Source organism: Petaurus breviceps, unplaced genomic scaffold (genome assembly GCF_028583685.1).
Source record: "Petaurus breviceps papuanus isolate PSGF00001 unplaced genomic scaffold, PetGlider_PUasm1.0 181, whole genome shotgun sequence".
Classification (NCBI taxonomy): Eukaryota; Metazoa; Chordata; class Mammalia; order Diprotodontia; family Petauridae; genus Petaurus; species Petaurus breviceps.
The window spans coordinates 9,153,037-9,180,780 of NW_027185784.1; the positions used below are offsets into that span (position 1 = coordinate 9,153,037).

General features: G+C 36.4%; 1 protein-coding gene and 1 pseudogene across 1 annotated transcript in view; both read right to left on the bottom strand.

Moving 5' to 3' along the window:
• Positions 1-27,744, bottom strand: part of LOC138160559 (metabotropic glutamate receptor 8) — a 148,870-nt gene that overhangs the window by 67,343 nt on the left and 53,783 nt on the right. The gene's annotated exons all lie outside the window — the stretch shown is intronic.
• Positions 1,343-2,300, bottom strand: LOC138160440 (small ribosomal subunit protein uS2-like; annotated as a pseudogene).

The window sequence follows — 27,744 nt, forward strand, 5'->3', positions numbered from 1 at the left end:
TAGGTGGCATAATGACTAAAGTGCTGGCCCTCGAGTCAGGAGGACACAAATTTGGTTCTGGCCTCAGACACTTACCACAACCAGCTATGTAACCTTGGGCAAGTTACTTAACCCCAATTGCCTTCCAAAAGTTAAAAAAAAAGATTAGAAAACTGCCCTGATGATTTAGAACCAGAGGGCAAAATAGAGGTTGAAAGAATCCACCAATAACCTGCTGAAAATAACCCAAAAAGAAAACCCCTAGGAATATTATAACTAGGTTCTGAAATTTCCAGATCAAGAAGAGAATATTATAAACAGTCAGGAAGAAAAAAAATGAATATTGTGGGAACACAATCAGGATAACTCAAGATCTGGCAGCTTCTACACTGAGGAATCAAAGGGCTTGGAATGTGATATTTTGGAGGTCAAAGAAGCTGGGATTAAAACCAAGAATCACTTACTCAGCAAAACTGAGTATCATGTTTCAGGGGAAAATACGGTCATTTAGTGGAAGACGACTTTCAAGCATTCTTGATGAAAAACCAGAGTTGAATAGAAAATTTGACATTCATCTACAAGAAGCAAGAGAAGCATAAGAAGCTAAAAAGGGAAAAGAAATCATGAGGAATTTATCAAAGTAGAACCAGTAACATTTCTACATGGAAAGGAAAATAATTGTAACTGATGAAACTTTTCTCAGTATGAAAATAGTCGAAGGGAATATATATGTTTATATAGGAGGGTATACGGGCATATGAATATATATGTGAATGTGTGTATATGTTTACAGGTATACATAAATAGAGGGCACAGGACCAATTTAATAGGAAGGGGTGATACTTAAAAGGTGAAATGAAAAGGTGAGAGAGGAATATGATGAGAGGAGATAGGGAGAGATAGACGAGGCAAGGGAAAATGGTTACAATGGAGGGGAAGAATAGGAAGGCAAAAGGAAATGGTTCAACCTCATTTTCATTGAATTTGATTTGGTGAGAGAATGATGTACACACTAAATAGGGTATCACACCCTACAAGAGAGTAGGGGGGTAGGGGATGAGAAGGGGATGAATATTTACAGAAATATAAGTTTATTTGGTTAACTGAAAAGGAAGTAAAATACTTAAATAATTCCATTTCACAAAAAGAAATTGAACAAGCAATCAATGAATTCCCTAGGAAAAAAATCTCCAGGACCAGAGAAATTTACTAGCTAATTCTATCAAACATTTAAAGAAGAATTTATTCTAATAATCTACAAACTATCTGAGAAAATTGGAGAAGGAATCTTTTTTTTTTTTTTAAGAAACCAATGTTTATTTTTCAATCAGCATTTTTCCAATACTATTAGAGCATCTGGGTTTTAAGACCACTCTGTGGTAGTTCCTACCCACTCAGTGGCCTAAGCAGTAGGAGCCGCAGACCAGTCCTCAGTAGCTGGCTGAGAACTCCAATCTTCGGTGGGGAACTGCTGAATGGGCACAGATGGCACCTGTACTCCCTCAGACCAATCAGCCACCTCTGGTTGAGTAGCAGTGAATTCTGGGGTGGGAGCAGTCCATTCACCCTGAAACTCCTTTGTCACTGCCTTCTCAGCTGCAGCCTGCTCTTCCTTTTCAATCTCCTCTGGATCCCTGTAGAAGGAAAGATCAGGCATAACCTCCCAGGGGTGTTCCCAGGAGATGGTGCCACGCATCCGCAGGACTTCATGGGCCAGCATCCACCGCATCAGACCCACCGAATGAGCTCCCTTGTTGTTACATGGAATAGCAATGTCCACATAGCCAAGTGGGGAGTCTGTGTTGCACAGGGCAATGGTTGGGAGGTTAACATACGATGCTTCAGTCAGAGGCTGGTGATCTGCCCGAGGATCAGTGACCACCAAGAGGCAAAGCTCCCTGAAAGCTGCCTGGATCTGGTTAGTGAAGGTGCTTGGTGTGAAACGTCCAGCAATAGGTGTGATGCCAGTGGCAGCAGCAAATTTCAGAACAGCTCGCTGGCCAGTGTTCCTGAATGAGATGACACTAACATCAGCTGGGTTTTCAATAGCAACAATGGCACGAGCCTCCAGCAGAAGTTTTTCCCAAGTTCTCTTCAAATTAATGATGTAGATGCCGTCAGTTCCTTTTGTAGATATACTGTTCCATCTGGAAGTCCAGATTGGTGCCGCCCAAATGGTTTCCTGCAGCCAGGAACTTGAGGACATCCTTCTCTTTCATCTGCAGGACATCTAGGGCTCCGGACATCGTGAAAGTTTCCCTTTAAAGTTACGACGGAAACCAAGAACAACGCTGTATGGAACCCTGCTCGGGGCAGCGTGGAAAAGCATGCGAGAAGAAGGAATCTTACCAATTTTTTTATGACACAAATATGGTACTGATACATAAATTGGGAAGGACAAAATGGAGAAAGAAAATTATAGTCCAATTTCCCTCATGAATATAGATGCAAAAAAATTTAAATAAAATATTAGCCAAATGACTACAGCAACTTTTCATGAGTATACTACACTTTGATCAGGTAGGATTTATTCCAGGAATGCAAGGATGTTTTAATATTAGGAAAGCCATAAGTATAATTGATCATATCAACAACAAAACTAGCAGAAACCATATGATTATCTCAATAGATGCAGAAAAGGCTTTTGATAAAATACAATACCCATTCCTATTAAAAACAAAAGAAAGCATAGGAATAAATGGAGTCTTCCTTAATATAATAAATAGCATCTATCTAAAATCATCAGCAAGTATTATATGTAATGGGGATAAGCTAAAAGCATTTCAAATAAGATCAGGGGTGAAACAAGGATGTTCATTATCAACCCTCTTATTCCATTTGGTACTGGAAATGTTAGCTGTAGCAATAAGAGAAGAAAAAAAATCAAAGGAATCAGGTTGGGCAAAGAAGAGACTAAGTTATCACTCTTTGCACATGATATAATGATATACTTAGAAAATACGAGAGAATCAAGTAAAAAACTTCTTGAGGAAATAAATAAATTTGGCAAAGTTGCAGGATATAAAATAAACCCACATAAATCCTTGGCATTCCTATATATTTCTAATGAAGTCCAACAGCAAGAAATAGAAAGAGAAGTTCCATTTAAAGTTACTTTAGACACTATAAAATATTTGGGAATCTACCTGCCAAAATAACCCCAGGAACTGTGTGAACAGAATTACAAAACACTTTTCACACAAATAAAGTCTGATTTAAGTATTTGGAAAAAAATTAAAACAGTTGCTTGTGGCTAGGTCAAGCTAATATAATAAAAGTGACAATTTTACCTAAATTAAATTACATATTTAGTGCCATACCAATAAATCTCCCCAAAATTATTTTATCAAGTAAGAAAAACTAGTAAAAAAATTCATCTGAAAGAACAAAAGGTCCAGAATATGAAGGGAATTAATGAAAAGAAATGCTAGGGAAGGTGGCCTTGCCATACCAGATTTTGACCTGTATTATATATTGGCAGTCATCAAAACTACTTGGTACTAGCTGAGGAATAGAGTAATGGATCAGTGGAATAGATTAGGTACATGAGACACAGCCATCAATGACTATAGTAATCTACTCTTTGATAAACCCAATGACCCCAGGTTCTGGGATAAGAACTCACTATTTGACAAAAATCGCTGGGAAAATTGGAAAATAGCATGGAAGAAACTGGCTATAGATCAATATCTTCCACTGTATACCAAATTCAAGACTAAATGGGTACATGATTTAGGTATAAAGGCTGATACTGTAAGCAATCTAGGAAAGCAAGGAATAGTTTACCTGTCATATTTATGAAGAAGGTAAGATCTGATGACCAAACATGGGTTAGAGAGCATTATGAAATATAAAATGTACAATTTTGATTACATTAAATTGAAAAGTTTTGGGGATGACCTGGGATCAAATCCAGGCTAAGATACTTACCACCAAACCCAGAAATAACTGGCCGTGTAACCTTGAACAAGTTATTAACCCCAATGGCTTTAAAAAAAATTGAAAAGTTTTTAAAGACAATCATCTCACCAGTCAAATTGGCAAAGGTGACAAAAGAGGAAAATAATAAATGTTGGAGAAGATGTGGAAAAATCCGAACACTAATGCATTGTTGGTGGAGTTGTGAACTGATCCAACCATTCTGGAGAGCAATCTGCAACTATGTATATGTGTATGTATATATCTATAGATATGGAGAAACATATCTAAACATCATTGTAGCCTTCTGAGGGACTGTGGTAAAGTATGTATGTATTTATAACAATAGAGAAACCTATCTAAGCTTCATTGTGGACTTCTGGAGGGATGTTTGGGGGGAGGGAAAAAAGAACAAAGTAAAAAAGTACACAAAAGTGTGTAATAGTAATGGAATATTAAGATCCCCCTGTATTGGCTTGGTTTTCAAATTGAGTGTGTTAAAACCCAGAGCTTGTGAATCCCACTTGTGGGATGGACTTGTTGACATGAAAAGAGAGGGCTGAACTGGGAGGATCTGGTGACATGAATTTAGAGAGACACAAGAAAAGAGAGAGTCAGAAGAACTTTTTGGTAGCAGCACCTTTGGAGGCAGAGAGAGACTGAGAGGATTGCTGAGGGCACTTGAATTGCCCAGGACTTTTGAGAGCTGCCACCCAGAGCTGCCAAGGACTGAGAAGACATGGCTGTGATGCTGGTACTTTGTATGTTTTGATGTTGTTTTGCCAGATTTGTCCACTGGTGAAAGACAGTCCTGTTGTTGCAGAGGTGTAGGAACCTTGCTGTTGGTTCAGAGCTACTGAGACTGTTCTGCAGACAGAGAGTGAATTCTGTCCACTAGTGAAGGACAGTCCTGTTGTTGCAAAGGGCTGAGAACTTTGCTGTTGGTTCAGAAGCCTTGAAAAAGGATTTTCTTGTTGTATGTTTACAGAAATCCTGAAAGGGGGGTTTGCTAATGTTTTCCGGGGTCCTAGGAATGTTCTGCAGACAGAGAACGATTTAATGAAGACACTGACAATGTATCTTGTGGCCTTGCTAAGCTTTGTCTCCCCAGGAACAAAGATTGCTGAGAACTTGCCTCCTGTCAAGATGAGAAAAGACCTCCATTTGGGTATTAAATGCTGTGCTTAAGCTTGTTGTAACTCTGGGGTAGATTCAATTGTGATCCAAGGGTGGTGAACTTTTGACATTTTTGTGCTCTGTGATTGAACAAATGAATGTACTTTACCTATGATTGTAAACTAATCTCCATTTGAGAACATGGGCTTTGTGATGGACTAAATGAATGCAGAGTAGTACTTGATTAAATCAGGTAGTACTTGGAGATTATTGAATCACACTTAGTAAATGCTGTATTCTGAATGATGTCTTATTTTGATCTTCTCTGTTCTGAATTGTTCACTGAATAAAATGGAGAGCACCTATGCTGGTATTTTGAACCTTGGGAAGTTGCCTTTCCTTGGCATTACACAGAGAACAAAAGAAAACTCATAAGGAAGCAAGAAGGAAAAGACAGACAATTTTCAATACAATGATTATTACTTATCATATAGGCTTTCTTGAAATGAAAATTTATAGTTACATACTTTGAATCTTCTATTAAGTTCTGCTATGCACATGACATGCTTTTGTTTTTTTCTAACTTTGTATTTAAGTTTATAATAGGTTTTTGTTTCTTTTATTATTATTATTTTTCTACTCTCTATTTGTATGCTAGCATTTGAGTCTAAAATAAAACTTTGGGAAAAGAATTACCAGCAAGTCATGATCAAAAAAGTGTCTAGACATCATCTTTCAAGAAATTATCAGGCAAAACTGGCTTGATATTCTAAAATTAGATGGTAAAACATAAATTGAAAGAATCCACTCATGACCTGAAAGAGATCCCAAAAGGAAAACTCCCAGGAATTTAACAGCCAAATTCCAGACCTCCTAGATCAAGGAGAAATACTGCAAATAGTGAGAAAGAAACAATTCAAGTATTGAGCAACCACAATCAAGATAACACAAGGTTTAGCATATTCTATATTAAAGGATAAGAGGGCTTGGAATATGATATTCTGGAGGGGAAAAGAACTAAGATTACAACCAAGAATCACCTACCCATAAAAACTGAATATAATCCTTTGTGGGAAAAATGAACATTCAATGAAATAGAGGACTTTCAAAAATTCCTGAAGGAAAGACCAGAGCTGAATAGAAAAATTCATTTTCAAAAATATCTTCCTAAAAAAGGACCTTCAAAAACTAACTAAAGAGAATAAGTCACTAAAACACAGAATCAGTCAAATTGAAGCTCGGTTCTCTATGATGCTCCAAGAGTTAATCAAAGAAAACATGAAGATTGGAAAATTGGAAAAAAGTGTAAAATATCTCACTGGAAAAACAACTGACCTAGAGGACAGATCCAAGAGAGATAACTTAAGAATTATTGGTCTACCGGAAAGTGATGATTCAAAAAGCAGCCTGGACAACATCCTCCAAGAGATTGTCAAAGAAAACTGTCCTAAAGTCCTGGAATCAGAAGGTAAAATAGTTATTGAAAGAATTCACTGGACTCCCCCTCAAAGAGACCGCGAATTGAAAACTCCAAGAAATATAGTAGCCAAATTCCAGAATTACAAGATTAAGGAGAAAATACTTCAAGCATCCAAAAAAATTATAGATTTGGGGGTTTTTATTTTTTTTTTATTAACATGTAAGTCAACATTTTCTCTTAAAAAAGAAACAATTCAAATATCGTGGAACTACATTCAGGATCACAAAGGACCTAGCAGTTTCTACATTAAAAGATCAGAGGCATTGGAATTTGATATTTCATAGGGCAAAAGAGATAGGACTATAACCCAAAATTAATTATCCAGCAAAACTGAGCATAATCTTTCAGGCAAGAAGATGGTCATTTAATGAAATAAGGGACTTCCAGACTTTCCTGATGAAAAACCCAGAGCTCAATGGAAAATTTGATCTCCAATTACAAGACTCAAGAAAGACATAAAAAGGTAAACAGGGAAAACACACATTTGCACATACACACATGCACACATACACATGCACATAACTTGGGATGCAATGAGAGCAAAATATTCACATCCCTATATGAGAAGCTGATAACTGTAATTATTGAAATTTATACATTTATCATGACCCTTAAAAGGATTATACATAGATAGAGGATGTGGGTATAAATGAATTAACCTGATGATAAAAAAAACGTTATAAAGGGGATCAAAGGGACTGCAATAGGATAAAAGGATGAGACAGAAAAAGGTAAATTATGCCACACAAAGAGGAACAATGAAAATCATAGATCCATTCTCTATTAATGTATATATATGTATTTATATACACACATTCACTTCTTTTAAAACAAAAATAACAACACGGTAGCCAAAAATTTAAAAGGTTCTTGATCTTGATCAAACTCTTTTCATGTTCTTTGTATATTGAAAAGTCTGTGTTTGATGATAAATTTGTGCACCCAAATAATATTTATTGATCAACTAATATATAGCAAAGGGTTACAAAGATTAATCATAACACATGTTTCTTACCCTCAGAAAATTTTTAACCTAGTAAGGAATTTACAGTGGGTTATATATTTGGGTAACTGATTTGCTTGGAGAAAATAGGCACAATGTTGGACAACAGACTATAGTTACAACAAAGGAGACAGTCCCTGTTATGTGTATTTTTTTCTTATCCTTAAGAAAATCTCACTTTCCCTGCTAGAAATTTGTTTCTTTTATAACTAATAGCATTTTAAAAAGCTCATTATGAAATCTATAAAACTGAATCAACAGGAAAAAAATTTTAGCATGATAAGTGAGTAAGTGAAGGGTTTGTATTTTCATAGAAGTTACTCTCACATGGAAATTCTCTCCACTAATGCAGATCTCAAATTTTCTATGAGAAGTCAAAGCAAATATATGGAAGCTGTAATAATCAGAAAACAGCAAAAGGGCCCAGGTTTCTGTCATGCCAAGCCCAGCACTCTATGAGGCCTCACTGTTTCTATTAAAGTATGCTTTTCCATTTTCAAAAATATTCTATATTTTTAAAACATGAACAAAAATGTTGCCAAATTTTTATTGCAGAAACTATGTGTACTACTTACTCAGGAATAATAATAAGAGTAGGGATGCATATATTATTGTAGGTAATAAAGGCTATGCAAAATGAAAATTCATCTTAGTTATTGATTCTTCCCCATATTGTAGTGACCTAGAATTTAAAACTTCAGCCACAGAATGGAAAGTTGTATAGGCAGTCATAATTTAACATATAATAATAATTAGCTGAAACAAATGGAAATGTTATGCTTTATAATTTATTTTACAAAGTATTATAATACATCTAAAAAAGACTGTAAATCCACTTAGAATTTATACCTAGTGATTTTTAAGTGTCTCATCATGAAAAACAAAATGATATGTCCATGACTGAGATATTTTAAGTTGAAAGTAAACAAAATTGTTCTAAGGTGAAGCAGGGAAAGGAAGCATGTTTGTGTGATTGTTAAAATGAGTCCACCATTGCATTTCTCAGTAGCACCCATTTGAAGGAAATGCTTGCCAAAGGCATGTTCTATTTCGTTCATTTGAGTGTCAAAAAGCCCCCAGTGTATTTGCTCAAGCATCACAAAGAACACTTCAGTCGCAATTCTTCAAAAATGGAATCATTTTCGATTCAACAGCAGCTATAGATTGGAAATACAGAGTGGAAAGATGTTCTTTCCTTCTAAACATGACCTGACTCAACATAATGGCTGAGGTTAGGGAAATCATGTAACATATCACATAAGAGTTTCCCAAACTATATTTCTTTCAAAGAAAATCACCCAGTAGGAAATGTTCATAAACATTTACTCAATAAAAACAGATGTTGCTCCTACTGGAAAGGTCTCTTCCCACCCCACTCCCTTACAACATATATTCCCCCAATACATGAATACTGCATATTAATAGACTTCTTTAAATAGTTTACAATAATGTTTAAAAATAATAACACCAGCAAGAATAGTATTGTTTAGCTTGTATGTTTCACAAATATCTCTTTTCTGCCAGTTAATTAACATCAATTAATATTTAACAAATAAGCAGATAACAGAGTATGGACTGTGGCTACATAGAGATTGTCAGGGTCATGACTTTATATGGCAAAAGATCAGGAAAATCTGAACTCAAATAGAGCTTCAGATGTATACCAGCTATGAGACCCTTGCTATGTCACTCAACTTCTGTTTGTCTCAGTTTTCTCAATTGTAACATGAGGGTAATAATAGAACTTAATTCCCAAGGTTGTTGTTGGGGTCAAATGAGATATTTGTAAAGTGCTTAGCACAATGAATGGCACACAGTAGGTGCTTAATAAATCCTTGTTTCCTTCCAAATATCCCAATGAGAGATCATTATGTTTAGGCAGAGATATCATATCTATAGCAAGTGTTTTTTTTTAATGACATATATAACTATACTCCTTGTCTGCCTCAGAGAGGTGACAATTAATGGTAAGTTTTTAATAGTGTAACTTAATGCTTCACCTTGGTCTTTTTCTACTTTTAAATGTTCCATATTTCAAAGTGCAGCTGCACTTTTGATGCCTATAAAAGAATAGCTATGGTGGGCATAATGTCATGATTATGTCAAACTAGGACATTTCACTGTGTGAAATTTGATTACGGAGCATATTATCATGCATTTAAAATATATTATAAAGTATAGCTTATATTATCGAATTAGAGTAATTTGCTAATTAGAAGAAATGAAGGGTATTATCATACAGTAGATCTTTCCAATTTTCACTATTGCCATAAACATAAAATATATTCATTTTAAAATGACAAATGTGAACTTATTTATTTGTATCATGTTTTTGAAAAAACCTCACAAGAATACTAAATATACAGAGGGTGATAGGTCATCTACTACAGAACTCATGAGAAGTTTCTTCAGAATCTCACCTTTTGTGAAGTAATAAAATCAAATAATTTTACAATGGGAAAATACCTCAAAAATCATCTCGCCCAAATAATAACTGAGCAAGAATTTCATGAAGGATATGACATCCTCTGTTTTCTTTACTGCAAGGCACACTTCCCTAGGTCCTTCAACTGATCATTGAATTCTGTGGTTCCTATGTCCTTACCATCATGGTCACTCTCCTCTAGATATGATCCAGCTTTTCAGTGAATCTTGAAATGTGGAGCCCAGAATTCAAATTCATGTACAGGAATAGCAGAGAACAGGAAGGCGAACACTTGCCTGTCCTCCATTTGTTGTGCTTCTTCTAATTTAGACAAATATCATATTATTATTTTCTGCCATCATATTGTTGACTCGTGATGAGCACAGAGTTCACCAAAATGCTCAGATTTTTTCACATCAACTTATATCTTCCTACAAATTGGATGGTCATATCTTTGTGAATAACTGAAGATGAAGAGGATAGTGATAAGGTTGATGAAGTTTCATAATGTACAAATCTCCTCAAAGATCATTTCCCAAATGGCATTCAAACTTAATAATTCAAATGTATCCAAAATGTAGCAAATTTTAAGATACATATATATATATATATATATATCACAGAAGAACAAGACTATAACCACTAATATAAGATTACTTTTATTTTTTATAATTTATTTATTTATTTATTTTTAAAAGCAATCGGGGTTAAGTAACTTGCTCAAGGTTACATGGCCAGTTATTATTTCTGGGTGTGGTGCTGAGTATCTAAGCTCGGATTTGATCCAGGTCATCCCAACACTGGAGCCGGTACTCTTACTCGCTGAGCCACCTGGCCGCACCTAGGATTACTTTTCATTTGTGGAACCTGAAGAATATTTCTTACTTGCATGTTACTGCTTGCCAATGTGAGTATTCTCTAGTAGATAATTAGATATACTAATAAATAGAAAGAACTAGATGATAGAGATAAATAATATATAGAAAGAATTAGATGAAAGACTAGAGGTGATAGAGATGGATAGCAGAGAGAATTGATGATGGAGATAGATGATAAAAAAGATAGATAGTAGATAAATAATAAAGCATTTATTAAAGTGGATGCTATTTGCCAGGTACTGTGCTCTAAGTGCTAGGGACACATGAAAATAAAGACCAGTCGGAAGATGACATTTGAAGGGCAGTTAAAAATGAATAAAATGGGGAAAGGATAATTATGGAGGCACAGAGAAGAGACCGAAAATAGTATGGTTGCCTAGATCCCATACAGTTAGGGCAAAGGGCTCACCTATCAGAGCCAAGAAGAAGGCAGGAGTGCTGATTTATGTCCTAGCAGGGTGGAAATGGCTAGAGGCCACTGTGGGGAGAATATACAAAGTGTCACTCACTGTGTGTTTTTTTTTCTAAAAGAAAATGGAAATAAACAAATTTATATTAATTTCAAAGAAGAACACCTAAATCTGGATGTATAAATCAGATCAACTGATCTGATTTATGTCCTATCCATTTAGTTGATCAGCTCTCTTGGTCTCTTGTGGAAACAATCACCAAAAATACAAAAATTAATTATTTCAAGTAAAGTTATAAAATGTCTTTTCCTGAAGGTCTTTAAAGATAGGATATTCAATGCTGCAAGTGGCTTGGGTATAAGCATCCCTGGAGAAAGTGGAAGGGATTTCCTTTATCCCTCGAATTTTATCAATAATTTTATCTGTAGAGGAACAATGATACTGCAATAGGAGAAATGGCACTAAAGATGACAAGGGTGGCAATTGTAGCTATACCAGACCAATTTTACAGAGGACTACTGTGCTGGAGATGATAGAACAATTTGGGGAGTATAATGAGGGTAGAAAACCAAATGATGGGACAAAAAACAATGGCTATTATTACTAATGAAAAATGTAAAGGAGGAAATATCACTAACTACTCATTCCTTTACCTCCTTTCCCATTCCCACAAAGGTTTTATCAGAACAAGCTTCACGTATAAAAAAGAGAATACTTAAATAATGGATGAAGAGGAAATAGGTTTTGTAAACAGTATATTACAATAGTAGTGTAAGTTGAATGAATGGCAAAATGAGTACACGATCCCTGTGCTTGTTGTTCTATAATAATTTTGAAAAGCACTTTATTTACTGGAGAGCAATCTAATTGTTTAAGATTCCTTGAATGGTGTGACATCAGAGATAATTTTGATAATTATGTGCTTATCACAGTCAAAGGAGGCATAAATCAGCTGGACATATGCTTGCAAAAGACATTTTCTATTTCCATGGTAGATATCCAGTACAGAGTCAAAATATAACATTGAAGTTATGTATACCCTCTCCTGCATACTCTGGGATCATTAACACTAGTAGTCTTTTTATTGTTTTCTTGTGGAAGACATGCCATCTCCTGACTGTACATTTTCATTGGTTATTCCCCATGCTTAGAATTCTCTACCTTCTCATCTCTACTTCCTAGTTTGCCTGGCTCCCTTGAAGTCCCAGGTAAAAGTTTGACTTAAAGAAGAAGTCTTTTCTGATTTTCCTTAATTTAGTGCCTTTCCTTTGTTGATTTTCTCCAAATTATCTTTTGTGCATGTGTTTGTGTGTCTAAACATGTATACAGATATATGTATATGCATATTGTTTGTACATAGTTACTTTGCATGTTATTTTCCTCATTAGATTGTAAAAACCTGGGGATCAGGAACTATTTTATGGACTTTATCTAAGTAGCTCCAGTATTAATGAAGAGATTGGGCCAGAAACAAAAGAAAGTTGAGCTATGGGTGTGTCCAGTGACAAAAGGAAAAGTCCAATGCTCTAAAGATTTGTATTACACAGGTACCTGAAATGTAAGATCTATAAACCAAGATAAGTTAGATGTGGTCAAAAAGGAGGTGGAAAGATAAAACACTGGCTTCTTGGGTTTCAATAAATTCAAATGGATGGGAATTGGAGCATTTAATTCAGGTGATCACTACATATATGACTGTGAGCAAGAATCCCTTGGAAGAAATGGAGTAGATCTCACAGTCAATAAAAAAGTTAGAAAAGCAGTGCTAGGTTAAAATCTCAAAAATGACAGAATAATATCTTTTCAAATCTAAGGCAAACCATTCAAAATCAAAGTAATATAATAATTTGTTCTATCCACTGATGCCAAAAAGGTCAAAAGTCAACCAGTTCTATGAAAACCTGCAACATCTTTTAGAAATAGCATAAGAAAAAAAGACTCCACATTCATCATAGGGGATTGGAATACAAAAGCAAGAAATCAAAAAATAATTGGAACAACAGGCAAATTTGTTCTGAATCAGGGAAAAGACTGATAGTGTTTCATCAAGATAAATCAGATTGATTATATACTTTGCTCCTTAACGTAGAGAAATTCTATATAGTCAGTTAAATCAAGACCTGTCCGCAACTGTGACTCAACTCATGAGCTTCTTATTTCAAAATTCAGACTTAAATTGAAGAAAAGTAGAGAAAACATCAGATCATAAAGGTATGACCTAAATAGCATCCCTTATGACTATGAAGTAGAATTTATGAATATATTTAGGAGATTAGATCTGGTAAATAGACTGCCTGAAAAACTATGGACAGAGGTTTACAATATTTCATAGGAGATATCACAACATTTACTCAAGGAAGGTGCTCTTTCAATCTACAATCTTTCCCTAGATTAAGCCCATAATAAAGTTTCCATTGTTCACTACAAAATGCTATCACCTCTTCCATACAAGTGTTTATCAGTGGGATCCTTTCCTGCTGTTGAGCTGGAATCCTATCCTTTCATTCTTTCAGTTTCGATTCGTCCCTTCTGTTCCATCTCCTATTTTTCCACACCATCAATTCTTGCTTAAAGAATGTAAGAATCAACATACCTTCACTATGAACCCACAGACTTGATAAAAATGCATCAACCTTCACTCTCTGTTCTCTTCCTTCCCTCTCTTTATTCACACATACTCTTATATTGCAATTTTATCTAACACAATACACCACTGATTTCCCTACAGGGGAGCTCTGGGGTTATTTCAGGTGCTCTAGTGATGCCCTTCCACCTTTCATTCTCCTACTTCTGTAAAAAGACTTCTTACATCTTTATCTCATATTCTTTTAAAAATATTTCAATTTTAAAAATTTATAGATTTGGGGGTTTTTATTTTTTGTTTTATTAACATGTAAGTCAACATTTTCTCTTAAAAATTTAAAATAATCTTAAAGTGGAGTATTTTTTTTCATTTTTGTTTCCTTGATGAAACAAAGGAAAGTTATAAAAGTGTAATTATCAATTATCACTTTTATAACTTTCCTTTGTTTCTATTGTTTAATATGTTTGTAAGATGCCTGATCTCTCCACTTCCTTTCCTCTCATTTACTTCTAAGCAAATCCTTTGTTATCTGCCTCTGACCTCATTCAACTAAAACTGTCCATTGAAAAGTTACCAAGGATCCCATAACTGCCCATCCATCTTGATCTCTCTAGGCCTCTATTCTATCCCTTTGCCTTCCTGGATATTCTCTCCTCTCTAAGTTCTTGCAGTCCTGCTCTTTCCCGGTCCTCCTCCTATTCCTCCGACCACTCGTCTTATTCTCCTTCGTTGCATCCTCCTTCAGTTCATGCCACTAATTATAAGTGTTCCCCTAAGACTTTGCCTCATACACTCTTGTCTCTTGCTTCCATATTATATCTCACTTAGTGATCTCATCAGTTCAACTATTTTCTCTCTGCAGATGATTCCCAGATCTATATATCCAGCCCAAATTTCTCTTCTAAGCTCTATTCCCTCATCAGTGACTGACTTTTGGATAATTCAAATTGTATATCCCCTAGGCATCTCAAACTCAACATGTACAAAACTCATTATCTTTTCCTCAAAATTTTCATCTTTCCCAATTTATTGTCAAACTTTGTCATTTTTAACCTTTAGAAATTTTTTTCATTTACATCCCTTTCTTGACACCCATAATCCCTATCCTTGTACATATAGATTCTCATCACTTCCATCCTTGTCTATTGCAGAATTCTTCCAATTGATCTCCCTGCCTCAAGTTTCTACTCATTCTAATACATTCTTCATTCTGCTGCCAAAATAATTTCTTAAAGTTTATGTCTGACCATGTCACTTCCCTAATGATCAATAGTTACTTTATATTATCTCTTGGATAAAACAGAAGGCATTGAAAGTTCTTCTCAATCTGCCACCTTTCCTGCCTTTCCAGTATTCTTTTACTTTATTCCACTCCACACACTTTATGCTCTAGCTACACTCTTCCTTTGATGTAGCATCCCTTTGTATGACTTCATACGTATGCAATGGCTGGCCCCACTTGTGCCTAGAATGCACTTTCTGACCTCCAATTGGAGGTCTGTGTATTCCTTCAAGACATAGTTCCAGTCTCATCTGTAGAAGATGTTACTGAACTTTACAAATCCAAGTACCCTTCCATCTATTACCTTCCATTTATGCTGCATATATTTGATATCAGGTAACAGGAATATAGCTATAAGAATTATAATTCTGAGGCAGGACTATGGTAGCTGGAAGGTCTTGGGGCACAAGTTAAAATTCTAGTCCTGGAAGCACTGGGATATTTGACAAGGAGAAAAGATGGAAATATACCCAAGTCAGCAAGCATCTGCTATGTGCCAGGCATTTTATAAGCACTGGTCATAAAAAGAAAAAGGGAGGGAGGAAGAACCTGACCTCCCCTTGAAAGGAACTCACAGTCCCATGGGAAGCACAAGATTAAAATAATTTGTATAAATATGAAAATACAAGATCAACGGGGGGCAATCTTGGAGGGAAAGCACTAAAATTGAGGAGGACTGGGAAATACTTCTTGAGGAAGACAAATCTTCAGCTGAGACCTGAAGAAAGCCAGAGAAGTAACAAGGTGGAAATGAAGAACAATGTTACAAGCTCAGATAAAGGGGTGGAGCAATGAGGTCCCATGTTACCAGGAAGAAAGGTAGGGTCTTTGTCCCAGAGCAACAAGGCAATGATTCCAACTAATTAAACCAAAGTACGGGGACAGAGAAGCACCATCAGCACAAATGATTTTACACTCAAACAGTGAGTCTACATACTCCTTATCTTCACCTTGACTAGGAATTAGACTGATCTGAGTAGCAATATTAATAATTGAATGAGGTTTAAAAAATACCAAGTATAAAGAAAGCTTATAAGGACTTAGGGTGCAAAAGCTGGGATGCAAAGCTGGACAAATCGTTACAGTGTCACACAAACTGAACACAAAACAGCTCTGAAGTCTGGCTGGAAAAACTTAGGCAAAAGCAGACACTCGTATCTTGGTAGATGTTGGGAATTATTGCGTGTGGGTATGGGGGATAAAAGAGGGAAGAGCCAAATAATTTTCAGTACAGTGTTCCTGGAGGCTTAAGACATCTTAAGCAATCATCGTAGAATGTGATAGCCTTTCCATGAATTTTTATACACATAGTATAGCAGAATGGGGTAATCACAGAAGTCATATATGGTACACATTCAATTGCAGAAGTGTAAAAATGTTGCACTAACTTGAAACAAAGAAATTTATTAATGAATGAGTTGGAAAGGTTCAGAATAATAAAATGCTGAAGGATCAGTACAATGAGAATTCACCTGCCCTATAAACTTTATTAGGCAGCAGATATCTGTTGAATTTCTTTGCAGATTCTGATTCACCTAAGTCTATGAAAGAGTCTTAAAATGATCCATCCTCCTAAAATAAAGAACAAAAATATACTGTAAATGAATGGTTTTCATTTAAAGGATCTGAAGCCATTTAGGCAACTGGACATATGGGAAAGAACAATGAACATGAAGTCAAAAGATCTGCTACTTGCCATAATACTTCTAGAACCTTGCACAAGATATTTAACCTTTTTGGATCTCAATGTCCTCATCTGCAAAATGAGGTATTTGGAAAAGGTAACCTTTAACAAACATCTCTGAATCTTTGATACCGGTAGGAAGGTTACTTTCTCTTATGTACCAAACCAGCTAAAATGATTTGCGTGAGTAAATTCAGTTAACTGAGCCAAATTTACATTTTTTAATGATCAGTTTTAGTATTCCAAACAGAAACCCAGTATTAGGGAACTAAATATAGTTACTGAAAGTGTCAGTAGTTCATGAGGCTAATATATATACATATACATATATATTTCTTTTCCCATATAACCCATTTCTGGGCATAGTCTATTCCCTGAAGAGTCATCAAAATCTGCATTCCTTTAGATCTGTATCCTCTACCATATGCATCTACATTATAATAAATTATACTCCTAATAGGAGCCTAAGTTCTCAAAATAGGTTAAACTTCATATTATGTTAATCCCATTCAATAAATACATGTTTTGAAACATTTCTATCTTTAAATTGCAGAACTTTGTGGAGTTCACTTCTCTAAAAAAAATCTACTCGATTAACTCATAAAGCCAAATTCTTGGAGAGTTGAGGATTATTGTGCTGCCAAATTTCTGCCACATTATATTGGTATATAATAGATGTTAAATTCCTATCACTATTTTTTTAATTGTTTTCACTATTTAGATACATCCATCATTTCTATTATTTAGATATAACTACATATTTCCAGTGTGAAGAAGACTATAATATAGTGCTTTAATATAATTCATTTGGTTTCTGGATGTGCAATTTTGAAAAATCAAGCACTTTGGTAGTTTAATATTATTTTTGCTCAAATTGCCCAAACAATTGTGCTAACTTCCTATATCATTTTGTCCTCTGAGCCTTGCTTCAATGAACCTTTACTAACGAAGTCATCAACTAGCTTCTTCTGTTGTTTCATGTCCATTTGGTACTTGAATGGTAGGTTTATCAATTTAATTGTTGTATTTGCATCAGCAATTAACACAAATCTAGTTAGAAAAATAAAATTATTCATTCAGATGTTGTATTTAAGCAATTTTATGACTTGACCAGGTGAAAGATAGAACATAGCATTGTAATTAGGTGTCCACTACCTCCAAGGAGACCTGCTATATCAAAATAATCCATATTTAAGATCATTCTCAATCTTTCCATTAGTATGAGAGTTCAGATTCCCATAGAGGCAGCTCCCAACTTATCAATGTGTTATATCCCATAAATGGTCTTCCAAATCAGTAGATGGGACGTCAGAACATTTTTTTTAAAATCTAGGTTCACAGGCTAATCTATAAAAGGTTATTATGTGGCTGAAATAGTACAAGAAGTTGTGTAATGGAATAGAATGAGTTTTTGCCTAGAAAGAAGAAAAACTGAGTTCTATTCCCAAATTTGTCACTAATTTGCTAGGTAGTCTTAGACAAGGCATACCCCTCTGCTTGTCTCAATTTTATTACCTTTAAAAGGAACAGGCAGGACTAAGTATCTAAGATGACTTCCAGTTCTAAGATTTTATGAAAATAGTGCTTACTATTAGGCATCTAATTACTCTTTTAAATATATTTATATGGGAAAAGTACATTATTAAATTCTAATTGATGATCAAAGTGTAATAGGGGTTTGAAAAATGATTGGAATCTTGGAGTCTATAGTTAAATGCTATTGGGAACATACTAGATGGGGGCTAATGAATAATAGCTCTAGAAAAATGCCCCAGACTCTTGGAATTATCCCTAAATCTCTAAGAGCCAAGTGCCCTCTGGGACCATGTCCTATTAATGAAATGAGTGATGGGGAGAATAATCTAGAGTTTTGCTACAGTACTGTATTTCAGTATAATTTGTTATTGCTACTATTGAGGTAAAAAAAAAAATAACCAATGGGGCATTTACAGAATCATAGAATGCCAGAGCCAGTAAGGGCTACCATTAAGATCATCTAATCCAATTCCTTCACTGTTCTTACATATGTCCTCTACTCACCACTATCACAATCACTTCCCTAGTTCAGGCACTCATCACCTCTCCCTATATTGTTTCAATAGTCTTCAATTTCGTTTCCGTACCTCAAGTCTCATCCTCCACTCATATCTATTTTCCACATGCTTCTTCTTTTACAATTATGGCAATATGTTTTAACTGATTGCATCTATAATATAACCTATATCAAATTTCTTATCATCTTTATGGAGGGGGTAGTGAGAAAGCGAGGGAAGAACTTGGAACTCAAATTAAAAAAAAATCAAGGTTAAAAATTGTCTTTACATGTAATTGGAAATGAATACCATTTAAAAAATATATCCTCACCACCTGATCCCTTTCTACATTTCTTGTGTTATAACTTTTATTTCCCCCCATGCTCTCTGAAATGGAGCTATACTTGCTCTCTCAATGCAATTGACAGAGCAGTTCCTTCTAATGGCAAGAGGGACAAATATTCTCCAATTAGTCCTAACAGTCATTTGGGACTTTATGGATCTTTGAAGCAGAAGGCATATTTGGGATAATTGTTGTAATATGGTGAGGCTGTTTAAGTGTTCAGACAAAGTGTTTAGGAAAGAGAAGATAATGAATTGCATTGGCTGGCCTCCTCTGTCTTTCCCAGGAAAATACAAGTCTCTCTTCTTTCCCTGAGATCCAATGACAAGGAACTTTAGACATACCCCCAGTGGACATTTTCTCTCTTCTACTCTTTCCCAACACCAGTCGAGCTTTTTGAAAGCCTTGGGTGGAAGTGGGGACAAGGTTAAGATAGGATGGGGGGGGGGGGGGTTTACAGGGCTAGAGTTTGGGTGAAAGAGATTGAATTTCTGGCAATTTTGTTTCTTTTAGTCTCTTCTATTCCAAGAAGAATTAGTGCTTTAGGAAGGGGAAGGTTATAGGGAGGAAAGATTGGGAGTTAAAATGTAGAGGTTCTCCTACATTTGCTCTCATAAACCCTGGTAGAGTTGGGTTGAGGGGTTGAGCATGACTCTATTTAACTGTGGTTGCCAGAAGAGGAAGGTGTGGGGGTATCAATTTCCTCTGGCCAAGGCAAAGGGGGCAGGGTAAGTTGGGGGAACATATTGGAGTTGAGAGGGGGGTGCTAATATTTGTTTAAAACTTTCTATGTGCCAGGCATGGTACTGAATGTTTTACAATTATTATCTCATTTGATCCTCACAACAATCTTGGGAGGTAGGTGCTATTATTATCTTCATTTTGAAGATGAGGAAAATGAAGCAAAGAGAGGTTAAATTATTTGGCCAGGGTCACATAGTTTGTAAGTGCCTGTATCAACAATGCAATATTCACAATGGTAACTATGAATATGCTGATATGGTTATTAATCACAAAATATACCAGGCTCTCTACATGGGGAATAAAGCTAGAACATTTATTCAAATACCAGAAAACTGAGTCCCAAAACCAGAAAGCCAAAGTTATCACAGTAGTTATGAAGTTGGCATACATAATTAATGTAGTAAACACCCACATTCTCAAACCTTAAAAGCAGAACAGACTACCTCAGGCAAAGATCCTACTTGCCCCACTCATGGCAACTGCTCAGCATCCAGGAAGTGTGCTCCCAGAGGCTCCAGTACCCCTCCAGTTTCCATCCCTGGTAGTCCTCAGCAGGAGTCCTTAGCAGAAATTATGGCTGGCTCAAAAACAGGAGTTCGCGCCTCCAATTCGATGCCAGTCACAGCACACACTCTAGCTTGCCTTTGGCTTCATCTTTCCCCACCCCTTCCTGCTACATCAGAAAATTCAAGGGGCATGGAAGATCTTTAAATCCCAAAACCCTTACACTGCCTAAGGCTGGATTGAACTCAACAACTCCCAAGGAGATGGATGGCTTATTTTCAGTTCTAATTTTTCAATAAACTAAGACTTCTATTTGCCAATTTCTTTTTTTCATAAATGAAAATATAGAGATTCACTTCTTTGTTTCTCAGTAGTTTGACTTTTGAAATTTGAACATAAAAGAAAATAGAATATATGAGAGGACTTTGAGGAATAAAAAGTGCTAGGCAAGCAATATAGATGATGTACAATCAAAATAATAGAGTAACACCATCATCATTACCCTGTGTGAATATTTCTGATGGACATTCCAAATGCTATCTTAGTTCATGTACAGCACTTTTGTGGGAAGAGATACTTTTTTTTTCTTTTACCATCTCTAATTTCCTGCTCCTACTTCTGAATGAAAAAAAAATCATTCCATAGAAGTCCTTTTACTTAGTCTTTTTCATCCCCTTCAGTTCCTACCTTTTCTTTGTTCTTCTTCCCTGAATCTTAAAAGTTGGGAGAGTGGGATATAGTAGGGTAGGTATGTATCTGAGGGTGAAGGGAAGGAAAGCAGCAAATATTACATATGCTTGTATCTCTTTCCTTGAGCTATGTGGGGTTTTGTAGAGAAAAGGTATTTTTAAAACACACATACTATTTTCTAGTTTATTCTCTGTCCACTCTATCCTATCCCCCAGTAATTAGAGGGTCGAGATGGTTATTGATTTTAATTTTGTTCCAAAAATCACAAAAGATTTTATTTAAAAAACATGTATACTTCCTCCCTCTTTTTAGTATGGTACTGAAGAGGAGGTGATAGGTGTTACAGGGGCTCCAATGACCAGAGTCCCTGAGTGGGCAGTCTGGAATGAATTCATAGGCTCAAGCATTCTGAGTCAAGCTGGTAAAAGTTAATTGTTACGCTTTACAGCGGGCAAGATTTCTTAGGGAACCTGCAACCTTAAAGAAGTCATAGGTATAGTTTATAAAGAGTTACAATAGTAAATCAGATATCAATTACGCTAACTTGGTGAGTAAGGGTGGGATTAGGGAGAAGTTAAGGAGTGGTCAGTGCTTAAAGGAACATGCACTTTTAATATCAACTGTGCAGGTGTATTGCCCATAATTCACTGGGAAATAGCCCAAGGAGGGGGGCTACCTGGAGGTGTGGTTTTAGGCTTGAAACATCACTAAGTCAGCTAGTGGTCAGGGCTGACTGAGAAGTGCCTAGTCTGCCACTCACCAGTGTCATGTTTGACAAGATGGATGTTGGGAACCAAGGCTAACATGGATTCAGGATGTGTATAATTGGCTGAGGAGTTAACTTACACATAGTGCATTGAAAGATTCATAGGTGCAGCTGGCCAGTATACTAAGGGGAGATAAACAGTTCATGAATTGTTGCTAGGCAGAGTGCTGGCAGGGGGAAGGGGCAGAGTTAATGCTCTGAGGCTGGGGTGGGGGGGGGGATATGATTTTACAAATTGGTTTTAAAAATTGATTTTACAAACTGATGTTACAAACATAGGCACCCAAAGCACCCCATCAATACTGGGGGATTCTGTCAGATATAATTTCTGCTAAACTGCTTGTTTCAGGAGAAACGTAATCAGTTTGGAAGGAGGGAAACAAGAATAAGGTAGGGGTTGATGTCACAAAGATATCAATAAAATGTAAAAAAAAAATTCTGTTTCTCTAGCTGGAGAAGATGATGGAATTTGGTTTTATTAAGGAGACTAGTAGAAAAAATGCCACATATGGAAATTATGATATCAAAATTCTACTTTAGATAATTGCCAAATTGGTTCTATTGTGGATGGCTAAGACATAAGTAAGTGCTCTACTCTTAAAGACTCAGTTGAACATTCTTGGTCCATGAAACCAATATCCAGACGAACTGAAGACTGATATACCAAAAGCAGCAATCTCATACCTACTCTGCTCTCAATGCACATCTGGAAAAATAGCAAGCACAACTAACTCTTCTCAAATCAAATGACAATGGAGAATAGGACAATTCCACTTCTCTTCAGGTAACTGTTTAGGATGCTAAAGAGCTATAACTATTCCTGTTTGATGTGCAAACCAAGAGAATTTCCATATTTATCCTGACTGAAAGCCCTCTGAACTAACTGAATCCTATGGTCACATCTTATTTTTCAGCAACCTAACTCTTGTTTTATAAAGTCTGTAAATTTAATAAATCATAGGGCATAGTCATTCATTTGTAGTAGAAATATAGAAGACATAGCTTTGAATGCACATTTAAAAATCGTTTTAAAGAGCTGAATTTGGAATCTTAGGAGATGTATTCACATCTCAGTTCTGCCTCTTCTATAACTTTTTTCCATGTATGACTGCTTCTAATATATAACCTTAGGTAAGTCCCATAATCTTCCCTGGACTTGGTTTCCTCATTTATACAATAAGGAGGGTGGACTAGATAGGTTCTAAGGCTCCTTTCTACGCTAAATTTAGTATTCTATGAACTACTTAAGCTCTGCATTTCAGTTTGCTCACTGGGATCCATTTGACTGGATCCAGATAACATAGTAGCTCTTTAGTTTCTCTTTCTTTCTGTCTACCTCTGTCTCTCTATCCATCTGTCACACGTGCACGTGCATATGCACCCATGCACACACACACACAAATACACACATGAAATTCCAGTAAGTATTATTCTGGAAATGTAAGTGTGATTTATGGAAGATTGTTTTCAAGGAAACATATAGCATTTTATAACTGCCAGAGGCTTCATCATTATTTATGGGTGAACTTACTTACATCACATTTTAATAAGATAGACTTTTTCTTTATAGTTTGCCTTCTCTATTTTTAATAGGGCACAAAAAATCTACCTTAAGTTTTCTATTCACACACTAACCTAAGCTGTCTTTTTATAATGTAAGTTGTAATTTTTCATCCACAGGGAGCCTGGTCATTTTTTCCCTTAAGATTTTCTTTCTGTTCACTACATAATAATGATGAGATGGGATGGGATGTTACTGCTGTACACAACTGATACCTTTTCATGTTAATGACTGCTCCTAAAGTCTCTCAAGAATTTATTCATAGCTGCTTTTTCTGGTTATGCCACCAAACTCACTAACATAAATATTTTTTAATGCTTTATTAACTTCTGATTTACATCATTCGTTTCCACCAGATTTTGAGTTACAAATTTTCTCCCCATTTTTCCCCTGCCCACTGCCCCAAAATAGCAGCCCCACAGGATATCCCCTCCTCCAATCTGCTCTCTCCCATATTTTCTCCCATACCTCTTTCGACTTTTCCAGTGGATCTCTATGCCTCAGTACCTGTATATCTTATTGACCAATTACATGTAAGATAGTACATATATATATATATATATACATATATATAAATATATATTTGAATATTTGATATTAAAACTTTCAATTCCAGATTCATTACCTTCCTTCCTTGTCACCCACCCTTACTGGGAAGATAAGCAGTTCAGTATAGGATGTACATGTGTGGCTAATGCAAAACAATAACATAGTAGATATATTGTAAAAGGCTGACTATATTTCCCTCCCTCCTATCCCACCTCCCACTTGTTCTATTCTCTACTTTGATCCCATCCCTTTTCAAAAGTGGGTGCTTCCAACTTCCCTCCCTCCCAGGCTGTCCTCCCTTCCATCATTCCCCCTCTCATCCCCTTCCCCCCCTACTCTCCTGGAGAGTGAGATACCCTATTTAGTGTGTATTTCATTCCTTCCTCAAGCCAAATTCAATGGAAATAAGGTTGACCCATTCCCTTTTGCCTTCCTATTCTTCCCCTCCATTGTAACCATTTTCCCTTGCCTCTTCTGTATGAGATAGTTTACCCTATTCCGTCTCTCCCCATCTGTTCTCATTATATTCCTCTCACATCTTAATTTCACCTCTTAAGTATCATCTCTTCCTATTAAATTGGTCCTGTGCCCTCTATCTATGTATACCTCTAAATATATATACACATATTCACATACGTATTTATATGCCCATATACCCTCATATATAGACATATATATGTATATATTTCTAATCCCTTCAACTACTGAGAAAAGTTTCGTATGTTACAATTATTGTTTTTCCATGTAGGAATGTTAATAGTTCAACTTTGATAAGTTCCTTATGATTTCTTTTCCCTGTTTACTTTCTCATGCTTCTCTTGCTTCTTGTATCTGAATGTCAAATTTTCTATTCAACTCTGGTTCTCTCAACAAGAATGTTTGAAAGTCCTCAATTCCACTGAATGACCATATTTTCCCCTGAAACATGATACTCAGTTTTGCTGGGTAGGTTACTCTTGGTTTTAATCCCAGCTCCTTTGACCTCTGGAACATCATATTCCAAGCCCTTCGATCCCTCAGTGTAGAAGCTGCCAGATCCTGGGTTATCCTAATTTTGTTTCCCCAATATTCAAATTGTTTCTTCCTGGCTCCTTGTAATATTCTCTCCTTAATCTGGGAATTCCAGAATCTGGCTATGATATTACTACTAGTTTTCTTTTTGGGATCTTTTTCAGCAGGTGATCGGTGGATTCTTTCAACCTCTATATTGCCCTCTGGTACTAAAACATCAGGGCAGTTTTCTTTGAGAACTTGCTGGAGGATGATTTCTAAGTTCTTACTTTGGTCATGGCTTTCAGGTAGTCCAATAATTTTTAAATTATCTCTCCTGGATCTATTTTCCAGGTTAGTGGTTTTTCCCATGAGATATTTCACATTGCCTTCTATTCTTTCATTTGTTTGGATCTGTTTAACAACATCTTGATTTCTCCATTTCCTCCAATCTAATTCTGAAGCAATGATTCTCCTCAGTGAGCTTTTGAGATTCTTTTTCCATCTGGCAAATTCGGCTTTTTAAGGCATTCTTCTCCTCATTTTCTTTTTGGGCCTCCTTTGCCATTTGAGTCAGTCTGCTTTTTAAGGTATTATTTTCCTCAGTCAGGCTGTTGACTCTCATTTCATAATTTTCTTGCATTGTTCTCATTTCTCTTCCCAATATTTCCTCCACTTCTCTTATCTGCTTCTTAAGGTCCCCTATGGCCTGTAGCCAGCTTGTATTTTCCTTTGAAGCTTTTGGTGCAGGAGTTCTGACTTCACTGTTTTCCTCCTGTTCCATGCTTTGCTCCTTTTTGTCCCTCAAATAGGAATGTAATGTTGGAATCTTCTGTCTGCTTTGTTTCCTTTGCCTGGTCATGTCACACCTCAGTTACTTGACCTCTGGGCTTTTTGCCACAGTAGGACTCTGCCACCAGACAGGGGAGCTTTCGTCCCAAAGGCTGGGGTTTTCTCAGCTGCCAGAGGTATTAGATGGGTGCCCTCTCTGAGGTCTCCATGTGCTCTGGCAAGCTGGACACACATCCCAGGACCTCCACCCTAGACTGCAATCCAGATTCAAGCAAGTTAAAGCAAGAGCGATTACCCCTCAGACTGGTGCTTGGTCCCCCTACATTCTGTAGACCAGGAGCTAAAGCTGCTACGTGGCACTGGCTGGCTGTGCTGGGCATCTCAGTGGCTTCTCGCCCCTGGGGTAAAAGCCACTTACTCCCACTTATTGGGTCCCAAAGTCCAGACTGCACTGACCTCTCACTTTGTCCTTCACATCTATGTGTTGACAAATCTCGAAAGGCCACAGCTGCTGCTGATCTGGCCTGGGGGCTGGTCAGAACCGCCCTGGGGCTAAAGCCTCAAGCGTGGGGCTGGGCTTGGCTCCCAGAGCACTACACTGGCTTAGCTTCTCTGTGTCATGTTGTGGGTTCTGCAGCTCTAAAGTTTGTTTAGAGTCCCCTTTTTACATGGATTGGGGAAGGTGGAAGCCGGAAGGTCCTGCTTCTACTCCGCCATAACTAATATAAATATTAAAATCAAATTAATCTATTACTATTAATTGATAGTCACTAATTTCATGCTTCCCACTGAAAGGCAATTATGTTATAATTTGCATAAGAAGCAAGAAATCTTGACAAATATATGATTTTGTGCCAAAAATTTTTAAAAATGTACATTGAAAATCATTGTTCAGATTTCTGCAATTGAAGAAGTTTCAGTAAATTTTGTTAGGAAATAATTTGACCTCTGCAAGCCAGAAAATAAAATAGATTCTACTATTGTCACCTTAGAGAATCTTTTTCTAAATGAAGAAGGAAAAATGAAGGTCTTCAACTTTGAAGGCAGAATCATTTTTCAGGTTTAAGATTCCAGAGAGGAATAATGAATAGAAGTAGTCATTCCTGTCACCAATTAGGTTTTGATTTGATAGATGTAAGCAAGCTTCTACTGGGGCTCCAGTTGATTGGTGGTACAGTATAAGCAAACAACCTCAAAGATTTATAAAAGCAAGATCTGTCTCATTTCTTTTCCTTCTCTTAAATCTCTTGCATCCTATTTTCCTCATTAACCAGTTCCTAATATTAGCAGTGACAATGGCTACCCTAGATTAGTAACAATCAAATGCTTTTTAAAAATCTATAGTGTCTTTTTGTAGGACTTCTCATGTAAGTCTTTCTAGCCAGCCTCAAAATTATGAATAACCACTTTGCAGATATCTGCTACATATATGAAAAACGTAAAATGTACCTGGAGCTGCCATGTTTCCTTAATGGTCTGTAGCTGCAATGGTTGAAGAAGTAATATATTTCCTTCAAGTTATACAGCAAAACATATGTATACATGTATTGGAAAGAATACTACTTCTCATGTAATCTTCCTGACACACCTCTATGATCACATCATTCTCTACTAAAATAAACTAAAACAAACAGACAAAAAACCCTTCAGTGGCTCTCCATTGCCTATCAAAGAAAATAATGGCCTTTTAGGCACTATGCAATCTGGTATTAACCTACATTTCAACCATATCACATACTCTTTCACTTCATAAAATCTAATACCCTAGGCTGCCTGAACTACTTTCTACCTCTCTCATGCTAGTTTGTTCCATCTCTGACCTTGGCTCACATTTACTCCCCCATCCCTCAAAACTAGTGCATAACCAGTCTTCAGTTTAAGTCCTGCCCTCCCTTAAAAGCCTAACCCAGGTGTCATCCATCCATCCATATCTCTCTGTCTCTCTGTCTCTGTCTCTGTCTCTGTCTCTCTGTCTCTCTCTCTCTCTCTGTCTCTCTCTCTCTCTCTCTCTCT